Source organism: Acipenser ruthenus, chromosome 34, assembly GCF_902713425.1.
Source record: "Acipenser ruthenus chromosome 34, fAciRut3.2 maternal haplotype, whole genome shotgun sequence".
Classification (NCBI taxonomy): domain Eukaryota; kingdom Metazoa; phylum Chordata; class Actinopteri; order Acipenseriformes; family Acipenseridae; genus Acipenser; species Acipenser ruthenus.
The window spans coordinates 4230296-4250968 of NC_081222.1; the positions used below are offsets into that span (position 1 = coordinate 4230296).

Sequence of the window (20673 nt, forward strand, 5' to 3'; positions counted from 1 at the left end):
CACTGGAAGCAGCTTGCCTGTTTTTTTTTAAGTAAAGTAGGAGGGCTGGGGTTTAAATATGACCTGTTTTTAATTGATCACGGTGCTCTGGACAGTTCTGACCTGCCGTCTTTTTATCAAAGTGTTTTACAGACTTGGAGAACAGTGAGGGTGGGAAGAGAGGAAGCTTCAATGACAGCCCAGAGGCTGCTAGAGGAGCCCATTCTTTTCAATCCCATCTTCTCAGTGCAGTGCCTTCATTCACAGGCTCTGCAGACCAGCTTTTTGAGGGCTGGAATAGTCAGGCTGGCTCACCTGATGACCCCTGAACTCTCTCGCTGGCTCAGTGCGGCTGAGCTGGCTGCCAGGCTGGGCTGGCGCAGCGAGAGGCAGGTGGAAAGGATGGTGAGTCAGGTTAGGAGCTGTCTCTCCCCGGAGCTCAGTGAGGCTCTGAGAGAGGAGATGGCTCAAGAACAGGGGGATCAGAGACAGGGTGCTGCTTTTCCTGTGTTATTGGTAACTCCAGTAGAGATTAAAGAAGATGAGGGGGAGGAGGAAGAGAAAGGAAAGCTCTTAAAACTACAAAAACTCAAAAATATAGATTTTGTAAATTTAAATAGTAAAGAGATGTATAAACTGTGTATTAAGGCAACCCATTGCAGCAAACTGAGAGGGATGGTTGATACCAAATGGAGGATTCATCTGTCTCTGGGAGATGAGGGGACCCCAGAATGGAGGGTGCTGTACAAACCCCCCTTAGACAAGAGAGCAGGAGATCTCCAGTGGAGGCTCCTGCATGGTATCCTGGCCACAGGCCGGTTCCTGCACAGAATCAACTATGAAATCAGCTCGGTCTGTGACTTCTGTCAGCAGGAAGACACAATTTTCCATATGTACAGCGAATGTAGGAGACTGAAGCCCCTCTTCAGCCTCCTGCAAGAGAGACTGCAACAGCTGGGAGCAGTTTTTACTCTGACTCTTTTTATTTTTGGGGTCCCCTATAGGCAAAAACACAAGCATACTTGTGTGCTGATAAATTTCCTTTTAGGTTTGGCAAAGTTGGCCATTTTAATATCCAGAAGGAATAAGCGGACAGGCATAGGGCAGACAGATGTGGTCAGACTCTTCAGAGTACTAGTGGTTAGCAGGTTAAAGGTTGATTTTGCCTATTTTAAACTTTTTAATGACCTACAGAGCTTCAAGGAGAGGTGGTGTGTGGGAGAGGCTGTCTGCTCGCTCAGTGAGGAGGGAGAGCTCAATGTGATTTTATAAAAACAAATAATTTATTTATTACTTATTTATTTATTTTTTAATCATAGTCTGCTTTTTAATAGTTTTTTAGACTTTCTTTTTCCTTTAGCATTCTAACGAAAATGTAGTACTGTTATATTATTTAATAAAGGATTGTTAAAAGTCAAAAGTCTCTCTCTCTCTCTCTCTCTCTCTCTCTCTCTCTCTCTCTCACCACTCTCTCTCTTGCAGATCTGTGAGGTAAGCTGTGCCTTTGTCCTCTCACACAATTGAATTCACAACCCCCCACCGCCCACCACCCCCTGCCAAAACAAATACATAAAGTAACTAAAGGAGCTGAAGAACTGAAGATGGCAGACTGACCTTTAGGACATTCCACGTCAAACCCACTACCTGGGACATCAATGCAGGACAGAGTCACTTTCTCCAGCACTGCAGAGGCTGAAAACACAATACAAAGCACAAGAGTTTAGGAAGGAGAAGAGGCTGTTCTGCCCATCAAGGCTCATCCCTTCCCAGCACCCTCTAACAGGGAGATCTAATTTAAAATCACAGAATCTAGTCCATTTTGAAATGTTTCCAGTGTTTCAGATCCTACTGAGTGTTTGGATAGGTGCAGATGGAAGCTGGTTTCTTATCCACAGATTTGTTAAGGCTGCTCATCAGTCCATCCAGAGCGCATTTCTGAGCATCGGCAGCACAGAACATAGCGATCACAGCCAGCAACACAGCAACTCTCATCTTCATGGTCTCAAGACTTCACTCTCTGGAGAAACAAGCACAGCAACGTTACTCTTTACCACGTTGTTACACAGTGGACCCGGCTTATCAAGGCCTTGCACCATATGAGAAACCGAACGAACGAGAAGAGGCCGTGATTCAGCCCATCAGCGCTCGTCCGGTTCCTAGTAGCTGGTTGAAAACATTTTCAAGTCGGGTCTTAAAGGATCCCAATGATTCAGCATCAACAACATGGCTTGGTAACCCTAGATAGCCCATTCCATACCTTCCTAGCCTGTCTTAAGTCTGTCTCCACTTCCAACTGTGTCCTCTCGTCCTGGTTTCAGTGCTGCCCTCAAGGTACTGGCTACACTTTGTCAACTCCTTTTAAGATTTTAAAGTCTTCAATCAAGTCCCCTTTGTTCTAAATGAATTCAGTCTTTCCAGATCTTTATGCTTGCAGAGGATATAATTACCCGAAGTTATACTGATGTTAGTATATATTCATTACTTCAGGACTGCATGAAGCATAAATAATGATATCAATAGCATGCCTCCACTTCTTCTGCTGTCCCATATCTATGTCCTTTCCTGCCTGGATTGCTGCTGTTCTGCCATTTCTCAAGAATTTTCTTCTTGTTCTTTTGAATTCGGGAAATTGCATTTAGATCAAACTCGGCTGCAGCTGACTTCTGACTTTTGTTTATTTTCTAACTTGTTTTAAACTTCAACTCGTTGAGCTAAAGTAAGTGTGATTTACCTCCTCTTAGAAGTCACCATAACTCCAAGTCAAGTTGTTTCTGGTGACGTGATCAACTCCTCAACCAATGCAATTATCAGAACTCGGCAAAATCGGCTAGGTACATTTTTGAAAAAAGAAAAAAAAGATATATTTTAAATAATGTGCACTTTCATGTTTAAGAATGGCATAATCAACAGCTCTAGGTAAGAATGTTTAGTGATTTTATATATTTTATTAATTTAGTTTTTTTCTGCAGAAAGTCACGTGCAATGTGATGTTTAGCTGCGATATGTTTTTCTTGTGCAATGGCAACACCTCCCCCCATATAATGATTAATAATAGTTTTCATGTCGTGTATATTTGTGCGATGGCCCTGATGCCATGGGCAAGAAGAATTGGAGGTAATTCAAGCCATATATTCACTGTTTGGTGACAGTATTGAAACAAAATGCTGTGTATATTTTCCTGATCAGAGGCGTCATTTCAGAAACAATGGGGGGGGGGAGGGTTAAGTTGTGTCAACATTGAACATTCTCTGTAGCATCATGAATGAGAATAAATTGGACCAGTTTACAATGAGATAGCATTCCTATCCCAGTTCAGTAAACATTTCACAGTTACATACTATTGCTACATTAAACAAATAGTGCTACAGCATCGTTTTATTTTAAATTGTTTTACAGTAGCAGCTGGGTAGGGACATTAGACTACTCTCAGATCATTGAAAAAAAAATTGTCATCCAATGGCTTTACAAAAAGAGACGGGTAAGAACGCAGTTTAACTCTATTTTAGATCAGGGCTTCTCAAACCCGGTCCTGGGGACCCCCTGTATCTGCTGGTTTTCATTCCAGCTGAGCTCTCAATTACATAACTAGACCCTTAATTGAACTGATTTGCTTAATTAGACATTTTTGCTTGTTTTCAGCTTTTAACCAGTTGCAGATTTGAAGCTAGCTATAACATTTTATAAGTTACTTGAACTCTGCTACTGTTTAAGAGCTGAAAACAATTAGAAAGGTCTAATTAAGAAAATTATTAGTTCAATGAAGGGTTTAATTAAGTGACTGAGAGCTCAGCTGGAATGAAAAGCAGGACCGGGTTTGATAACCCCTGTTTTAGAACGTCCATTCAAATGCATCTCACCAGATTTGATACATGAAGGACTGCTCATCTCTCATCCCCAGTAGCGAAGGGCCGCTCATCTCTCATCCCCAGTAGCGAAGGGCCGCTCATCTCTCATCCCCAGTAGCGTACACGCAGCTATATTTTGAACCTTTTCTTGCAAGAAAATAACCTTTCATTTGCCTAACTTATACCATCATTTTGCATACGGCAAACTTTTGTTAGAAAAAGAAATCCATAGATTTTCTTGTATAACATTGCCTTAATTTCTTTCCATATAAATGCATATTTAAAACAGTAATTCAAACAGTACATTTCAACCACAGTGTATCTAATACCTCTGGTATTGTTGTGGTTCTGTTTTTACCATTGTTGGTAGGCAGACCACGGTCAACAGCGCCCTCTGTGGGCTGAAAAGAGTAATAAAACTGGGCACCTGTGCGGTGTTTCAAGTTCACCTGTGTCTCCCTTGTGTCAGTGAATTACCCACCACCCTTGCACACGTGGTGTCAGCTGTGGGATTCACTGGCACTGCCCACTTTAAGCAGTGCACACAGACATGGATGCCAACCAGTTCGCGGAGATGATGGGTCTCCTGCGCCAGACCCTGACTGCTGTGGTGCAAGGGGCTGCCAGACCGGCAGGACCAGACCCCCGGTTGATGAGACTGACCAAAATGACAGCAGAGGATCGACCCGAAGCCTACCTTGAGGTGTTTGAGGCCCTGGCGACCTCTGCCGGGTGGGATCAGGCCCAATGGGCTAGTTACCTCTTGCCCCAGTTAATGGGGGAGGCGCAAGAAGCAGCGAGGACGCTGTCTCCTGACCGGATGATGAACTACCCCACGCTGAAAGCCACTATCCTGAATCGCATGGGGGCTACACCGGAGGGATATCGCCAGAAGTTTCGGGAGGAGCGCTTCTCACCTGAGGAGTACCCCAGAACCATCGCCTACCGCCTGAATGAGTACGCCATGGGGTGGTTGAATCCAGCCGCGACCACTAAAGACAGGCTGGTGGAAATTATTATTATCGAACTGTTTCTAAACTAGCCCACTGCAGTGTTGTCCGTGCCGGGAGGTGGGCCACCTCGCGCGGGATTGCCCCGTGATGGAGTGTGACCTCAGCCGACCAGGTAAGCCTGTTTAATTACCTCAGTCACTTCAGCAGACGGGTTTTGTTATTCCTGTGACAGTGGATGGTACAAAAACCCAAGCGCTCCTGGATTCAGGGTGTGGTCAGTCCCTAATACTGGATAGCCTAATCTCACCGGGGCATAAACAATTATTGGGACAGGTGCATATTAAATGTATTCATTGGGATGTATGCTCCTATCCCAAGATCAGTGTGAATATAACTATTGGCCAGCAGCTGACGCAGGTGCAGGTAGGATTGTGTCCTCGATTGCCAGTACCAGTAGTTCTGAGACGGGCCTGTGGGCAGTTTATGAATTGGTTAGCTGCCCTGACAGCTCTGTCTTACCTATTGGCTAAGAAGGAGGAAGTAATTGGAGAGCTCTTCCCCTTCTGTGACCCGACTTGGTTTTGCCATAGATTTAGACCCCGGAAAACAAAACGGGAACGCTGAGGCCGCTAAGAATGAGGGCTGGCAATGGAGGGAGTCCAAAAGGTTTCAGGTGGGGGTGGTTGGTGAAGAGTCTGGGGGTGAGGCCGCGGAGCCAGCATAGGGGCCGGGCTCGGCTGCCTCCGCCCGGGACTGACCCGATCCCGAGCTGGAAGCCATGGGGGCCGATTTTTTAGCTTGTTCCCGTGACTTCCGACTTGAGCAAGGGCGTGATGATATGCTGGGCAGGCTCTTTGACCAGGCAGCTGTGGTTAATGGTCGTGTGGTCGAGCCCAGATGCGCCGCCACGTACCCTCAGTTTGAAATTGATTGAGATCTTCTGTACCGTGTTGAAAAATTGCCCCAGACGGGGGAGGTGCGTCATCAGTTGCTCATTCCTCAGCCCTTTAAGGAGGATTTGTTGCAGCTTGCTCACGCTATTCCCCTGTCTGGTCATTTGGGAAGGGACAAAACCAAAGCGAGGCTTGTGACACGGTTCTGTTGGCTGGGGTTAGATGGTGACGTCAGACGTTTTTGTGAGCTGTGTGGGGAGTGTCAAAAAGCTAGCCCTAGAGCCGTCCCATGAACACCACTGGTGCCTTTGCCCCTAGTGGAAGCTCCGTTTGAGTGTATTGGGATGAACATAGTTGGGCCATTGGAAAGGAGTGCGGCGGGATTGGTCATTTTGGATTACGCGACACGTTATCCAGAGGCCATTCCCCTCCGATCTATGTCCGCTAAGTCTGTTGCCAACGAACTCGTGAAGGTTTTCTCCCGGGTGGGGATCCCCAGGGAGATACTGACCGACCAAGGCACAAACTTTATGTCCCGGCTACATGTAAGCTTTTGGGAATTAAGACCATTAGGACCTCGGTGTTTCATTCTCAGACCGATGGTCTTGTGGAGCCCTTTAATAAGACCCTTAAGAACATGTTAGCAGATTATTAGTAGTGCTGTGCGTTACTGGGACCAGCTGATTCCTCACCTTCTCTTTGTGATCAGAGAGGTACCTCAGGCTTCCACGGGGTTTTCGCCCTTCGAGCTGCTGTATGGGTGGAGACCCCGGGGTGTGCTCGATCTGGTCAGAGAGATGTGGGAGGAGCCGGAGCCCGGTTACGCACATTTCAGCCAGGGGATAAAGTACTTCTATTATTACTCAGTTCTGAGTCGAAAATTCTGGCTAAGTGGCCAGAGCAGGGCTCTGCCCTTAGAAATACTGGCAGGGAAGGAGTTAAATTCTCCTCCCTGCCCAGGTTGATTGTGTCAGGTGGGAGCAATCGGTTAATTAATTATCCAATTAAGGACCCAGCCACCTGGCATAAAAGGAGGCCTCAGCCTCCCATTAGGAGAGAGAGTTCTGGAAGGAGAAGAAGTGTTTGTCTGTGTGTGCTATTTTGTTAGTTTTGGTCCAGTGAAGGCAACGCCAAGCCTGGAAACTTTATTTGTAAGTTTTGTTTTGTGTTTATTTTGTGTTTGAAACCTTTTGTTTGGCCCTCGTGCCTGTTTATTTTGTATTTTAGTGAATTAAAAACTTTATTTTGGAACATTATACTGTCTCTGAGTCGCAACCTCGGTCATTCCTGTCACAGACCCTTTGAGGTTACACGCCGGGTTGGGAAGGTGGACTATGAGATCTGCCAGCCGGAGCGACGGAGAGAGAAACACATTTATCATATAAACCTCTTGAAGCCCTGGCTGCAACCGGAGGCATTGGTAGTGGCACAAGCAGATGACGTCCCAGATCTGGGACCTGATCTTTCTGTGTTGGGGAGAAAAGGGTTGGTACAGATTGCGGAGAATCTGACACCAGCACAGAGGGGTCAGGCTCAAGCTCTGGTGATGGAATTTCCTGATGTGTTTTCTCCCATCCCGGGGCAGACTCAAGTAGCCCATCATCACATTGAGGTTGAGCCGGGGGCGCCAGTTCGCCAGAGGCCATACCGTATACCTGAACGTAAAAGACAGGTAATAAAGACGGAAATTGATGAAATGCTTAGACTGGGGGTGAGAGAAGAGTCCCAAAGTGACTGGAACTTTCCTGTTGTTTTAGTGGATAAGCCAGACGGATCAACTCGATTTTGCATTAACTTCAGGCGAGTTATTATTATTATTTGTTTATTTAGCAGACGCCTTTATCCAAGACGACTTACAGAGACTTGGGTGTGTGAACTATGCATCAGCTGCAGAGTCACTTACAATTACGTCTCACCCGAAAGACGGGGCACAAGGAGGTTAAGTGACTTGCTCAGGGTCACACAATGAGTCAGTGGCTGAGCCGGGATTTGAACCGGGGACCTTCTGGTTACAAGCCCTTTTCTCATGCCCCGGGTAGATGAGTTGCTGGAGCGTCTTGGCACAGCTCATTTTATGACGACACTGGATTTAATGAAGGAGTACTGGCAGATACCCCTGACCCCGGAATCCAGCGAGAGGGCAGCGTTTTTGACTCTCTTCAGGTTGTACCAATTCAGGACCATGCCCTTTGGGTTGCACGGAACACCAGCCACGTTCCAGCTGATGATAGATCACATTTTGCGGCCCCCATCAGCAGTACCCTGCTGCTTACATAGATGATGTGGTTCTCCACAGTGAGGATTGGCCGAGTCATCTGTGTAAGTCAGTGGCGGTACTGCGATCCTTGCGGGAGACTGGGCTCACTGCTAACCCAAAGAAATGTGCCATTGGGAAGAGTGAGTTGGAGTATTTGGGATATCGAGTAGTGGGTGGAAAGATCAGACCGCTAATTGCTAAGGTGAAAGCCTTGGCTGACTGGCCGGTCCCTACGACCAAAACCCAGGTGCGCTCTTTCTTGGGACTAGTGGGCTATTATAGAAAGTTCATACCGAGCTTCGCCACGCTCGCTGCTCCCTTGACAGACCTCACCAGGAATGCTGCCACGGTTCAGTGGACAGAGCCGTGCCAGAGGGCCTTTCTCGCTCTGAAGCGGAGACTGTGTAGTAAGCCAATGCTGTGCAGTCCTAATTTCAGCAAGAGGTTCACCCTGCAGACGGATGTGTTGGAGACAGGTCTCGGGGCAGTGTTGTCTCAGGAGGTTAGGGGAAGCGAGCACCCAGTCCTGTATATCAGCAGGAAGCTCCTTCCCCGTGAAAAGAACTATAGTACCATCGAGAAGGAGTGTCTCGCAGTAAAATGGGCAGTAGAGTCACTCCGGTACTACCTCCTGGGGCGAGACTTCACCATAGTTACAGATCATGCCCCCTTAGCATGGCTTCACCGGATGAAGGATAGCAATGCCAGAATCACCCAGGGTTGTCCACCGAGCAGGAAAGCTGCATCAAAACGCAGATTTTTTCTCTCGGGAAGGCATGGGGTTATAGAATTTTCAAATGGACCGGTGGTGGAGGATATGTAACGGGGGAGACCTGTGCTGACTCTTCTGGTATATTCAAAGTGCTGCAGGAAGAGGGCAGCAGCCGTTCAATATCCGCCTGTTGGTCATGGCAGTGACACGGAGAGGTGGGAGAGAGGGTGTGTGGGCTTTCCTTCTCTCTGAGTGGCTGAGAGGCAGGTCTTGGGGGGATTGCTGGTCCTATAAAATAATATTCTGCTGTTCCCTCAGGTCTGCCCTTTAAAGAGACGTGTGGACGCTCTGGTCCAGAACGGTGACGGCCAGGAAGGAAAAATCTGAAAAGAAAAAAAAGAACCCAACAGAAGAGAATAGGGGTAGCGGGGAAAACCGTGGGCAAACCCCCTAAGTATTTTTAGCAGGCTGAGGGAGCGGTGAGAGTAGGACAGAGACCTGGGCCATGCGGATAGTGACGGTCGGGGTGAACCTGCCGAATGCAGCACCTTTTATTTGTAGTTTTGATTACTGTGTTTTATTTTCCTTTTAGCTTTCGCTTTTTGATTATTCTTTTGTTCAGCACCTATGAGTGCGCCTGCACCTGTATTCTGTACCTGTATTCTGTACTGCCTCTGGTATTGTTGTGGTTCTGTTTTTACCATCGTTGGTAGGCAGACCACGGTCAACAGCGCCCTCTGCGGGCTGAAAAGAGGAATTACCCATCCGTAATAAAACTGGGCACCTGTGCGGTGTTTCAAGTTCACCTGTGTCTCCCTTGTGTCAGTGAATTACCCACCACCCTTCCACAGCAGCACTGTGTTATATATTTTATATATACAATATATCATATTCAGGGTCGGGGTCAATTCCTGTTTTTCAATTGCAATTCCATTTCCAATTCCTGTTGCTATGTTGCTATGTTTTCCTAGACCTGTATGTAGGTCTGCAGTGTTGAAATGGTTAAAACTAAACAATTCACTTTGGGGCCATTTATTCAAATTGCTCTGCATTCATGCTGTCTGTGGACTCATTTTTTTCCCCCAAAGTTCTTTGTTTCTGCATTTTCAAGTGAGATGCAATGCACTGCGACTGCTGTCACAGTGAATACATTGCTGTGAACCTTGCTCCACTGGGATGTAATAAAAAAACAGAATTGGAAACCAAATAACATGAACGATAAGTTAGTAAGAAAATGATTTATTTTTTAGACGCTTTTTATTCAATACCATAACAATGACCATGCCAGTATCATTTATACAGCGTCCTTCCTGTGCAAGCATCCCAGGGCGTGTTACACAAATACACAGCAAGCCAAAAGAGCTCCAAACTATTCACTAGGGAAAGGCCAAATCAATGAGATATAAAATTTAAAAATACTCATCATTCTGGATAAAAGCTGGAAGAGAGTTCCAGCGTGAAGGAGCTTGAAAACTGAAAGCCCTCACACCAATCTTTAAACCACATTTGTGTTTCAGAATGCTTCAAGATCCAGACGTGGATTCTGTCATTTTCTGGTTTCTACATGGCAATCTTGCAGCAGCGTGCAATGACCCCGATATGGTTTACAGCGGTTGAAATCGGCTTTGCACACTGGCAGAGGCAGGTCTTGTCATTGCTGATATCCCAGTAGCAGTCGGCACTTGTGCAGGAGCAGCACATCACCTTGTAACCTGCAAAGGAAAGAGAGCAAAAACCATTTACAATTCTGCCCTCTCAGATTGTAACGATGCCCTCTGAGCGAGTGATGAGGGAATAATCCCGTCATCAGCATCAGGCACGTGCCTCTCCACTGTAGAGCTCACTCTTTAGTTGAACACTGACTCACTCGTCTTTGATTCAATTCAATGGGCTGAGATGCAAGATACTACATGGCTGTGGGGAAATTCATAATTAATATTGAATGTACTGGTAAAATGACATTTCCATTCTTAAATCTATGAGAATTGAGATGCTGTGATGTCAATCAAGGACAAGATACTGCTAGTCTCGTAGAAATAAACAAAGCTGATTCTTATCTTTTAATTAAGAATGCCTGCCTGGAAAACCAACTTTCTTGATGTAAAGGGTTGAGAAGGGCGGCACCTGGTGGATACAAGGTGTCATGACTATTTATTATTATTTATTTATTAGCAGAAGCCCTTGTCCAGGGTGACTTGTTACAAGATATTACATTATTTTTTACGCATTATTTTTACATACAATCACCCATTTATACAGTGGGGTTTTTACTGGAGCAATCTAGGTAAAGTACCTTGCTCAAGGGTACAGCAGCAGTGTCTCCTACCAGGGATTGAACCCACAACCCTCCGGTTAAAAGTTCAGAGCCCTAACCACTACTCCACACTGCAGCTCCTTCAATTGTTACACATTAGTCCAAACATAATGTGACTAATGTGTAACAATTGAAATGGTTTTAGAATACTTGTAATAACTAATCTTGCGGATGCAAGTTTAAGAATTATTTAAGTATGTTTTCCCAATAATATTGAAATGTTTATTGTGTTTTAAAGTGAAAATAATAATAATGTGTTTAACATGCTTGTAACAGTAATTTAGTAATGAGAATGAAACTTGTATCCGTCTATGATCACTGTAACTAAAGTTATATCAAAATGAAGTTTTATTTTTTTTTAAAAAGTATCTCTCTCTCTCTCTCTCTCTCTCTCTCTCTCTGAGTCTAAGTATTAGACTTTAAGATTCAAGTAAAATAGTATGTTTGTAGAAGAAATATCTACATTATTATTATTATTATTATTATTATTATTATTATTATTGTTATTTATTTCTTAGCAGACGCCCCTATCCAGGGCGACTTCCAATTGTTACAAGATATCACATTATTTTTCACATTTAATTACTTTTTTTTTTTTTTTTTACACATTATTCTTTGACATACAATTACCCATTTATACAGTTGGGTTTTTACTGGAGCAATCTAGGTAAAGTACCTTGCTCAAGGGTACATGCAACTAGAAGTAAAAAATGTAGTAAGTAGAATAATGGAATGGTGGATATCATTGTATAATGAATATGATAAACATTAAGGACTAAAACCCTCTATTTATACTTAAATATTCCTCACATAATGGAGGCATCGTCCTTTATATTGAGAAATTAATATGAACTAATGTTTGTATTTTACCAATATAGTGGGGTTATTGCCTATGATATTGAGGTATTAATGTTAGATATGATATCTTCCTAGATATGTGTGACATGGCAAACATGCCAGAACATGGTTAACATGGACACTGACCTTTAGGACATTCCGCCTGGTAGCCTCTACTTGGGACAGTAATGCAGGACAGAGTCACTTTCTGCAGCACTGCAGAGCCTGAAAACACAACACAAAGCACAAGAGTTTAGGAAGGAGAAGAGGCTGTTCTGCCCATCAAGGCTCATCCCTTCCCAGCACCCTCTAACAGGGAGATATAATTTAAAAGCACAGAATCTAGTCCATTCTGAAACGTTCCCAGTGTTTCAGATCCTACTGCTTCACCTGGTAGGCTAGTCCATGCATTTATAATCTCTGTGTAAAAAAGTGTTCCTACCTTCCCTTCTAAACTTCTTTTTACTCAGCTTCCATTCATGCCCTCTTGTTCTGCTCTCTCTGTGCTCAATTTAAAGTAGTGACTTGGGTTAACTTTATCCAGTTCTCACTTGAGTGTTTGGATAGGTGCGGATGGAAGCTGCTTTCTTACCCACAGATTTGGTCAGGCTGCTCATCAGTCCATCCAGAGCGCATGTCTGAGCGTCGGCAGCACAGAACATAGCAATCACAACCAGCAACACAGCAACTCTCATCTTCATGGTCTCAGGACTTCACTCTCTGGAGAAACAAGCACAGCAACGTTACTCTTTACCACGTTGTTATATTTTCTTTTTATTATTAATAATAATAATAATAATAATAATAATAATAATAATAATAATAATAATAATAATAATAATCACAGTTTTGTAACATGAACAGCAACAACAAAAAATATCAACTTGCACTTTGCAGTAGAGTCCTAAAACTGTTGCACTGTTCTACACTCTCTAGTATAGCTGAACAGATCACACTTACCGATGCAGGGGCGGGTGGCTTTCTTCTTTGTGCACAGTGGTAAAAGTCAGCTTATATAGTGTTGACAGTCCTGTTGACTGCTCCTACACCAGGCCGTTCCCAGTCCGTTTTTATTGCCTAATACCTGATCACTGCAAGTCAATTTCAGTAAATACAATTACTAATACAGTATTTCCTAATAAAGTTGCATAGTTTTGCAATGATGTTATTTGGCAATACAGAAAAACTACTTTGTACTTGTTTGCATGTCACAGCACACCTTTTATCACTTTGCAACCTGTGTGTCATTTTCTGTCCTGCAATACGACTCAAGCGCTGATACAGTAATTGAAAAGACACACATCACATAGCAAACTTAAAGCCTCTGTACTGCAACTGAATGTATATGTATGTGTAGATGAAGCCTGTAGTTTAGTTTAGAGCAGGGGCACAGGAACCCCTGTGTCTGCCAGTTTTCATTCCAACTGAGTTCTCAATTACTTAATTAAACCCTTCATTGAACTGATAATTTGCTTAATTAGACCTTTTTACTTGTTTTCAGCTCTTAAACAGTTGCAGATTTCACGTTAGCTATAACATTTTATAAGTAACTTGAACTCTGCAACTGTTTAAGATCTGAACACAATTAAAAAGGTCTAATTAAGCAAATTATCAGTTTAATTAAGGGTCTAGTTAATAATTGGGTGCTCAGTTGGAATGAAAGCCAGCAGACACAGGGGGTCCCCAGGACCAGGATTGGGAATCCCTGGTTTAGATTACATCGTTGCTGTTCAAAAGTTTAGATACATGTCTATTTTATTGTTTTGTGCAGTCTCTGATTTCAGTATCCCATTTCTATGGTTCTCCAGACAGACCCTTATAAAAGTTTACCAGGGTTTTTCTGCATGGTAATTATGCAGTTTTCCCTTCCTCCCCTAGGGTTATACTACTTGGTGATGTCATAACCCCTTGCCATGGTCCACTGTGATGTCACTAGATGAATTGTGATGTCACACACCACTATTTTTGTAATAACCCTTGATAACCCATTCCATACCCTCACCGCTCCCTGTGTAAAGAAGTGTCTCCTACCCTCTGTTCAAAGTCTGTCTCCACATCCAACTGCCCCAGGTCCTGGTGTCGGTGCTGCTCTTAAAGTATTGGTTCAGGTTAACTTTGTCCTTTGAAGATTTCTTTGTTCAATTCCTTCAACATTGTCTTTGTAGCTCATTCCTTAAGCCCTGGGGCTCTCTCCAAGGTCAGCATGTCCTTGGTAATGAAGTGACTTCAATTGAACACAGTATTCTGAGTGTGTTCTCGTCTGCAGATTGTGTATTTCAGTCTTTCCAGATCTTTTACTTTATGCTTTTTAAATGATTTAATTATTTTGCTGCTGCTTTTTCAATTGCCTGTAGGAAGGAGGTTCACCTCAATTCAGTTCGTTGGAACAAGACGTTGGATTTTGAGTGCAGGATTGGTAGAAACCCTTGGACAGGAACGCTCCAGGACTGTGTGTGCAGAGTGTCAGTGCGCAAGGTGAGCACAGCTCCAGGACTGTGTGTGCAGAGTGTCAGTGTGCAAGGTGAGCACAGCTCCAGGACTGTGTGTGCAGAGTGTCAGTGCGCAAGGTGAGCACAGCTCCAGGACTGTGTGTGCAGAGTGTCAGTGCGCAAGGTGAGCACAGCTCCAGGACTGTGTGTGCAGAGTGTCAGTGCGCAAGGTGAGCACAGCTCCAGGACTGTGTGTGCAGAGTGTCAGTGCGCAAGGTGAGCACAGCTCCAGGACTGTGTGTGCAGAGAGTCAGTGCGCAAGGTGAGCACAGCTCCAGGACTGTGTGTGCAGAGTGTCAGTGCGCAAGGTGAGCACAGCTCCAGGACTGTGTGTGCAGAGTGTCAGTGTGCAAGGTGAGCACAGCTCCAGGACTGTGTGTGCAGAGTGTCAGTGCGCAAGGTGAGCACAGCTCCAGGACTGTGTGTGCAGAGTGTCAGTGCGCAAGGTGAGCACAGCTCCAGGACTGTATGTGCACAGTGTCAGTGCGCAAGGTGAGCACAGCTCCAGGACTGTGTGTGCAGAGTGTCAGTGTGCAAGGTGAGCACAGCTCCAGGACTGTGTGTGCAGAGTGTCAGTGTGCAAGGTGAGCACAGCTCCAGGACTGTGTGTGCAGAGTGTCAGTGCGCAAGGTGAGCACAGCTCCAGGACATGTGTGCAGAGTGTCAGTGCGCAAGGTGAGCACAGCTCCAGGACTGTGTGTGCAGAGTGTCAGTGTGCAAGGTGAGCACAGCTCCAGGACTGTGTGTGCAGAGTGTCAGTGTGCAAGGTGAGCACATCTCCAGTACTGTGTGTGCAGAGTGTCAGTGTGCAAGGTTAGCACAGCTCCAGGACTGTGTGTGCAGAGTGTCAGTGTGCAAGGTGAGCACAGCTCCAGGACTGTGTGTGCAGAGTGTCAGTGCGCAAGGTGAGCACAGCTCCAGGACTGTGTGTGCAGAGTGTCAGTGCGCAAGGTGAGTACAGCTCCAGGACTGTGTGTGCAGAGTGTCAGTGCGCAAGGTGAGCACAGCTCCAGGACTGTGTGTGCAGAGTGTCAGTGTGCAAGGTGAGCACAGCTCCAGGACTGTGTGTGCAGAGTGTCAGTGTGCAAGGTGAGCACAGCTCCAGGACTGTGTGTGCAGAGTGTCAGTGTGCAAGGTGAGCACAGCTCCAGGATTGTGTGTGCAGAGTGTCAGTGCGCAAGGTGAGCACAGCTCCAGGACTGTGTGTGCAGAGCATCAGTGTGCAAGATGAGCACAGCTTCAGGACTGTGTGTGCAGAGTGTCAGTGTGCAAGGTGAGCACAGCTCCAGGACTGTGTGTGCAGAGTGTCAGTGCGCAAGGTGAGTACAGCTCCAGGACTGTGTGTGCAGAGTGTCAGTGCGCAAGGTGAGCACAGCTCCAGGACTGTGTGTGCAGAGTGTCAGTGTGCAAGGTGAGCACAGCTCCAGGACTGTGTGTGCAGAGTGTCAGTGTGCAAGGTGAGCACAGCTCCAGGACTGTGTGTGCAGAGTGTCAGTGTGCAAGGTGAGCACAGCTCCAGGATTGTGTGTGCAGAGTGTCAGTGCGCAAGGTGAGCACAGCTCCAGGACTGTGTGTGCAGAGCATCAGTGTGCAAGATGAGCACAGCTTCAGGACTGTGTGTGCAGAGTGTCAGTGTGCAAGGTGAGCACAGCTCCAGGACTGTGTGTGCAGAGTGTCAGTGTGCAAGGTGAGCACAGCTCCAGGACTGTGTGTGCAGAGCGTCAGTGTGCAAGATGAGCACAGCTCCAGGACTGTGTGTGCAGAGTGTCAGTGTACAAGGTGAGCACACGGCACACAGCAAGCTCAAGGGGGGCCTTTTAGAAACCCCCTCACATATCAGGAATCAAACAGTAACAGTGATGTGTTTGCCAGAATTTCAGTACATCTTATCCTGGGTGGAGATATCATCCCATGCATAGAACACCACACCTAATACTTACTCTGTGGCCACGCCTGTTGAACGAGTTGTGTCATTTATAATGGAAAGATAATTGCCACATTTTCATAAGAAACATTTAGAATCATTGTTATTTTTAACTGGAGTCAAAAAACATGAGCCATGAGAGTTCTGTTTTGGGTTTAGCAGCAGCCTGAGCAATCGAAACTCAACAGCCATGATTTCCATTACATGAGAGTAGATTTTAAAACTTCCTGCTGATTTGAACTCGGTTCTCGCCAAGATAAGCACCAACTAAGACGTAGCTTTACAGTAAACTAATGTGATCCATCTGTGTCTCCATTCATTTGCGTTTCCTTCCATATGATGATGCAGATATCCTTCTGTCTGGTGTTGATGGCTGAAGTGTAATGCTGGCTCCAGGGATCAGCTTATTTTGCCTCCCTAGCGCATCAGCACACACAACGGCTGTGATGCTGGCTCCGGGGATCAACCACAGTGTGGTCTCCCCAGCGCATCAGCATGACAACCGTCTGGATTGAGCGAAGTAGGGTACATCTCTGGGGTCTTCAGGTGGGCACGTTCCATCCTCGGTGTTTCGTCGACTAGCCCACGACACCTCAAGAGGGTTCGACGTTGATTCTGGCGTCCCAGCATCACCCCCCTCCGTCCCCCACTCAACTCCCAGCTTACTTACTGGTACATCAGCGTTTCTTTCTTTCTATTGTGCTTGAGATCCCCAACTAGAATCTTTCCACCTCAACCACAGCCAGTTGTTGCTCCTTCAGAGAAGTTCTTCACTGTGCAACACAACTCTTGGCCACTGAATCTAATGTCTCTGAGAAACCGGGTTGTAGAGAGTGCCACAAATCCTCGACAACCCACCTCCACTGGGTAAACCTGGACTCTCCATCCTTGCTGTTCCGCTTCATGTTCCGAGACATGGGTAGTAAGAAGTTTCTGCAGCTCTTTTGTAAAGCAGTACCAGATCTCATTTCAAATGGAAATGCGTTTCTTTCAGAACTGAGCAACCAAGGCCTATGTAGGTAATGAAAGTGCAAAACAAATATTTTGTTGGATGACATTTAGATGAAATAAAGTACAGCTTTTAAACTATACAGACTCTGTGAGCCTACAATACTGAACAGAATAAGACTGTCGCCACCTAGTGATGGTAGCTGGAACTACAGCCCAGCCAATTCAGTGCGCCTCTCCAGTGCAGGGATTGGAGTTATTATTCAGTACAATCATATGGGTAAAAAACAAGACACCTGCTTCATGAAAATTCCATCTTTAAACTATTATAATATTACTGATTTCACAGTGATTAGTCACTGGCATTTGCTCATAACCCAAAAATAAGCGTTGGTTTGACATGGCACACACAGGAGTACATGGGAACCCGGAAAAATATATTACAGCTTACACTTTTTATTATTTATTTTTTCAGGACATTAAAGGTGGAAAAGCTTACGTAAAGGTAAGTTACTTATTGTTTGAAATGAAAATAATATGAGTGAAAAGTTAGAGAAGCGTTTTAAGAAATAGTTTCTACATATTTGAAATTATACGGAGAATATTAGCTTGTGTCTCCTAGAGTGTGCCTACTGTGTATTTATTTCAAATTATTAATATATAGTATAGTAATAGAATCGCCCGCACCGCGGTTCGTTGCCCCTTTAAAACACTGACCCAACACACGCAAATGGATTTTTGAAGCGCGCTTACACTATTTTTAATAAACAAAAATAAAACAAAAATAAACAAAACAAACACCTAGCTCCTCTTTGAGCAATAACTAAAACAAAACAGGAACCTAAACTAAAAACAGGACAGCTAAGCTGTTTACCTGTAACAAAAACAAACAGAACAGCACACACAGAAAATGATTCACTCTACCTTTTCCCTTTTAAATTACGGCTGTACCCACACACCAGCACAGTCGGGCTTCTACCCTCTTCAGCAGCCGCCCAGAGCAGACTGACTGCTCTCCTTATAAACCCTGCACCTGGCTCTAATTTTCAATCATAGCCAGGTGCAGGTAATAATTAACAATCAAACAATTTACAAAAACAATTAAACAATTAACAAAACAAACCAAAATGTGCCTTACGCAGATGTTTTCCTGCAGGGAGTATTTAACCCCCCCCCCCCTGCTGTGTTACTATATATATATATATATATATATATATATATATATTGTAATAAATAGGTTTATAATTACTAATGTTACGAATATAGAACAGTGGGGGTGTCTTATATTGTAACATAAAGAATTATAATATTTAGTTGATATGGGTTTTAACCTGAAATAGGTGCAACTGTTATGGTTTATGGTTTGTTGTAACGGCAATGGAGTGACCACTTTTGATGGGTGGCGCTGTTTCAGATAGAGCTATGGGAAATAATAGACCTATCTAGGAAGAGAAAGGGAACTCTGTGATTGACCTGTGACCCGGATCTGAAAGGTGGCCATCTTTAAGAGGGGCAAGGGGAGTTTGCAGGGGGAGGAAGTGGTTGGAGTTAGTGAAGAGTGAGAGGGGGTTTACAGACAAGAGTTATACAAAAGGACATTTGTGGGGTCAAAGAGTGTCTTTTTGGACATAAAACAAAGACTGGACCTTTGAGTGTGGAGTCTAGCCTCGAAGTCCAGTTAAACCAAAGTCTGTTGGAAAAGCTGACTGGCCATGTGCTCAGCGCAGGAGTAACCAGAACAAGGGAACCAGAATGGAATAAAGGTTTCCTTGGAAGACAGTAAGTGAAGCAAATAAATACTTACTACAGTGTAAACAAAGCAACAGAGTAGTTGCAAAGAGACTGCAAAACCCCACTCAAGAGCAAACCAACCAAGTGCAGGTCAGGTATACACTGCCGAATGTATATAGTGTAAATAGTGGTCTGTGTGAGTGGAATAATCAAGGGTATGGTACACCAGAGTCTTACACAACTACCATTGTAGGTAAGGGTACTCTGGTGGAGGTAATGGTGTCAGACTGGCAGTGATAAATTGGCACACAGACAGTTTAAAGGCTACCACTGGTTGGTAGTGAAGATTTGAGTTGTTTTCTTACTGTTACCTTCACCTTCTAACAAAATAAATATTGCCAGCAGCTGATGTACAGCAATTACAGTTGTGGACATTGTAATCATTTACACCACCTCGGCCATCCTGTTACACGTGGTGTCTTGTGTGGGATTCTAAGCAGCTGAAACAACATCAGTCACCTACAGCACTCCAATCCACAACTGAGATGGCATCCTTAGAAGATTTAGTGAAGGCACTGGTACAAAGCACAAACGCTTTTGTACAGAGTCAAGAAGCAACTAACCGCTCATTGCTACAGGCTGCAGCAAAGCAACAAGAGGCTAGTGAGAGGCAGCGAGATGCAACAGCGGCACAGTATGAAGCAACCAAGGCACAGCAGGAGCAAATACAAGCTCTGGTAGAGCGACCGATCATAGCAACCTTAAGTTCAGATAAACCATCTTCCATCAGATCTAGTCATGTGCTTCAGAAGTTGACTGCGGAAGATGACATCGAAGCGTTCCTGGGGGCATTTGAGAAAACAGCCACCCGAGAGAAATGGCCAGCAGATCAGTGGGCGGGGATTCTAGCACCCTTCCTGATAGGAGATGCCCAGAAGGCCTACCACGATCTCCCCTCAACCGTCGCAGATAACTACGAACAGCTGAAGGCAGAGATCCTTGCCAGAGCCGGCGTCACTACTGCAATGAGGGCCCAGAAATTCCACTCCTGGCTTTTCAACTCAACGGTAGCGCCCAGATCCCAGATGTTCGACCTGTTACATATAGCGCGAAGATGGCTGGATCCAGAGGTGAATGATGCAGTGAAGATCGTCAACATGATAGTGATGGATCGCTATCTGAGAGCCATGCCAGCTCATTTGAGGAAGTGGGTGGGGCGATGTGATCCATCTACCATCGACGAGTTTGTGACCTTGGTGGAGTGACAGTATGCTGCGGAGGAGTTGGCCAGACAACCCCTTCCATCGCAGCCAGGGAGTCTTCAACACACCTCTGCATCCGGGAAGCAACGCCAAGCGCCCAGACCGGGTAAGATCGTGATAAAAGGGGGAGATGTTGAAGAGCAGTCACCGACTGTGAAGGGACTTAGTCGGGACAGTGGGGTTAAAATTCAGGGGTATAATAGATTTGCTGAATACATTTGTCATAAATGCCACAAAAAGGGTCATATTGCAATACAGTGTAAAGGTATGGAGGAGCCTATGGAGTGTAATGTAGGACATAGTTACTGTGGATGTATCACTGTGGCAGGGGTAGCCATTTGTAATACACCTTACATTGTCAACATAATAGTAAATGGAAAGGAAGCAAAAGCTATCGCAGATTCAGGCAGTTCAATTACATTGGTACGCCCGGAGTTTGTGGAAACCAATAAATTGGATGAAAGTTTTAAAACCGGAATTACATGCATTCATGGGGATGTACGATACTATCCCACCACCAAAGCCAGAT

General features: G+C 45.0%; 1 long non-coding RNA gene across 1 annotated transcript; it reads right to left on the reverse strand.

Moving 5' to 3' along the window:
• Window positions 1-1613: 1613 nt before the first annotated feature.
• LOC131705051 (uncharacterized) lies at window positions 1614-12860 on the reverse strand. The gene is made up of 3 exons (XR_009310142.1): window positions 12751-12860; window positions 12383-12510; window positions 1614-1671 (listed from the first exon to the last, which is right to left on the reverse strand). It is a non-coding gene; the product is annotated as an uncharacterized LOC131705051 (long non-coding RNA).
• Window positions 12861-20673: the final 7813 nt, after the last annotated feature.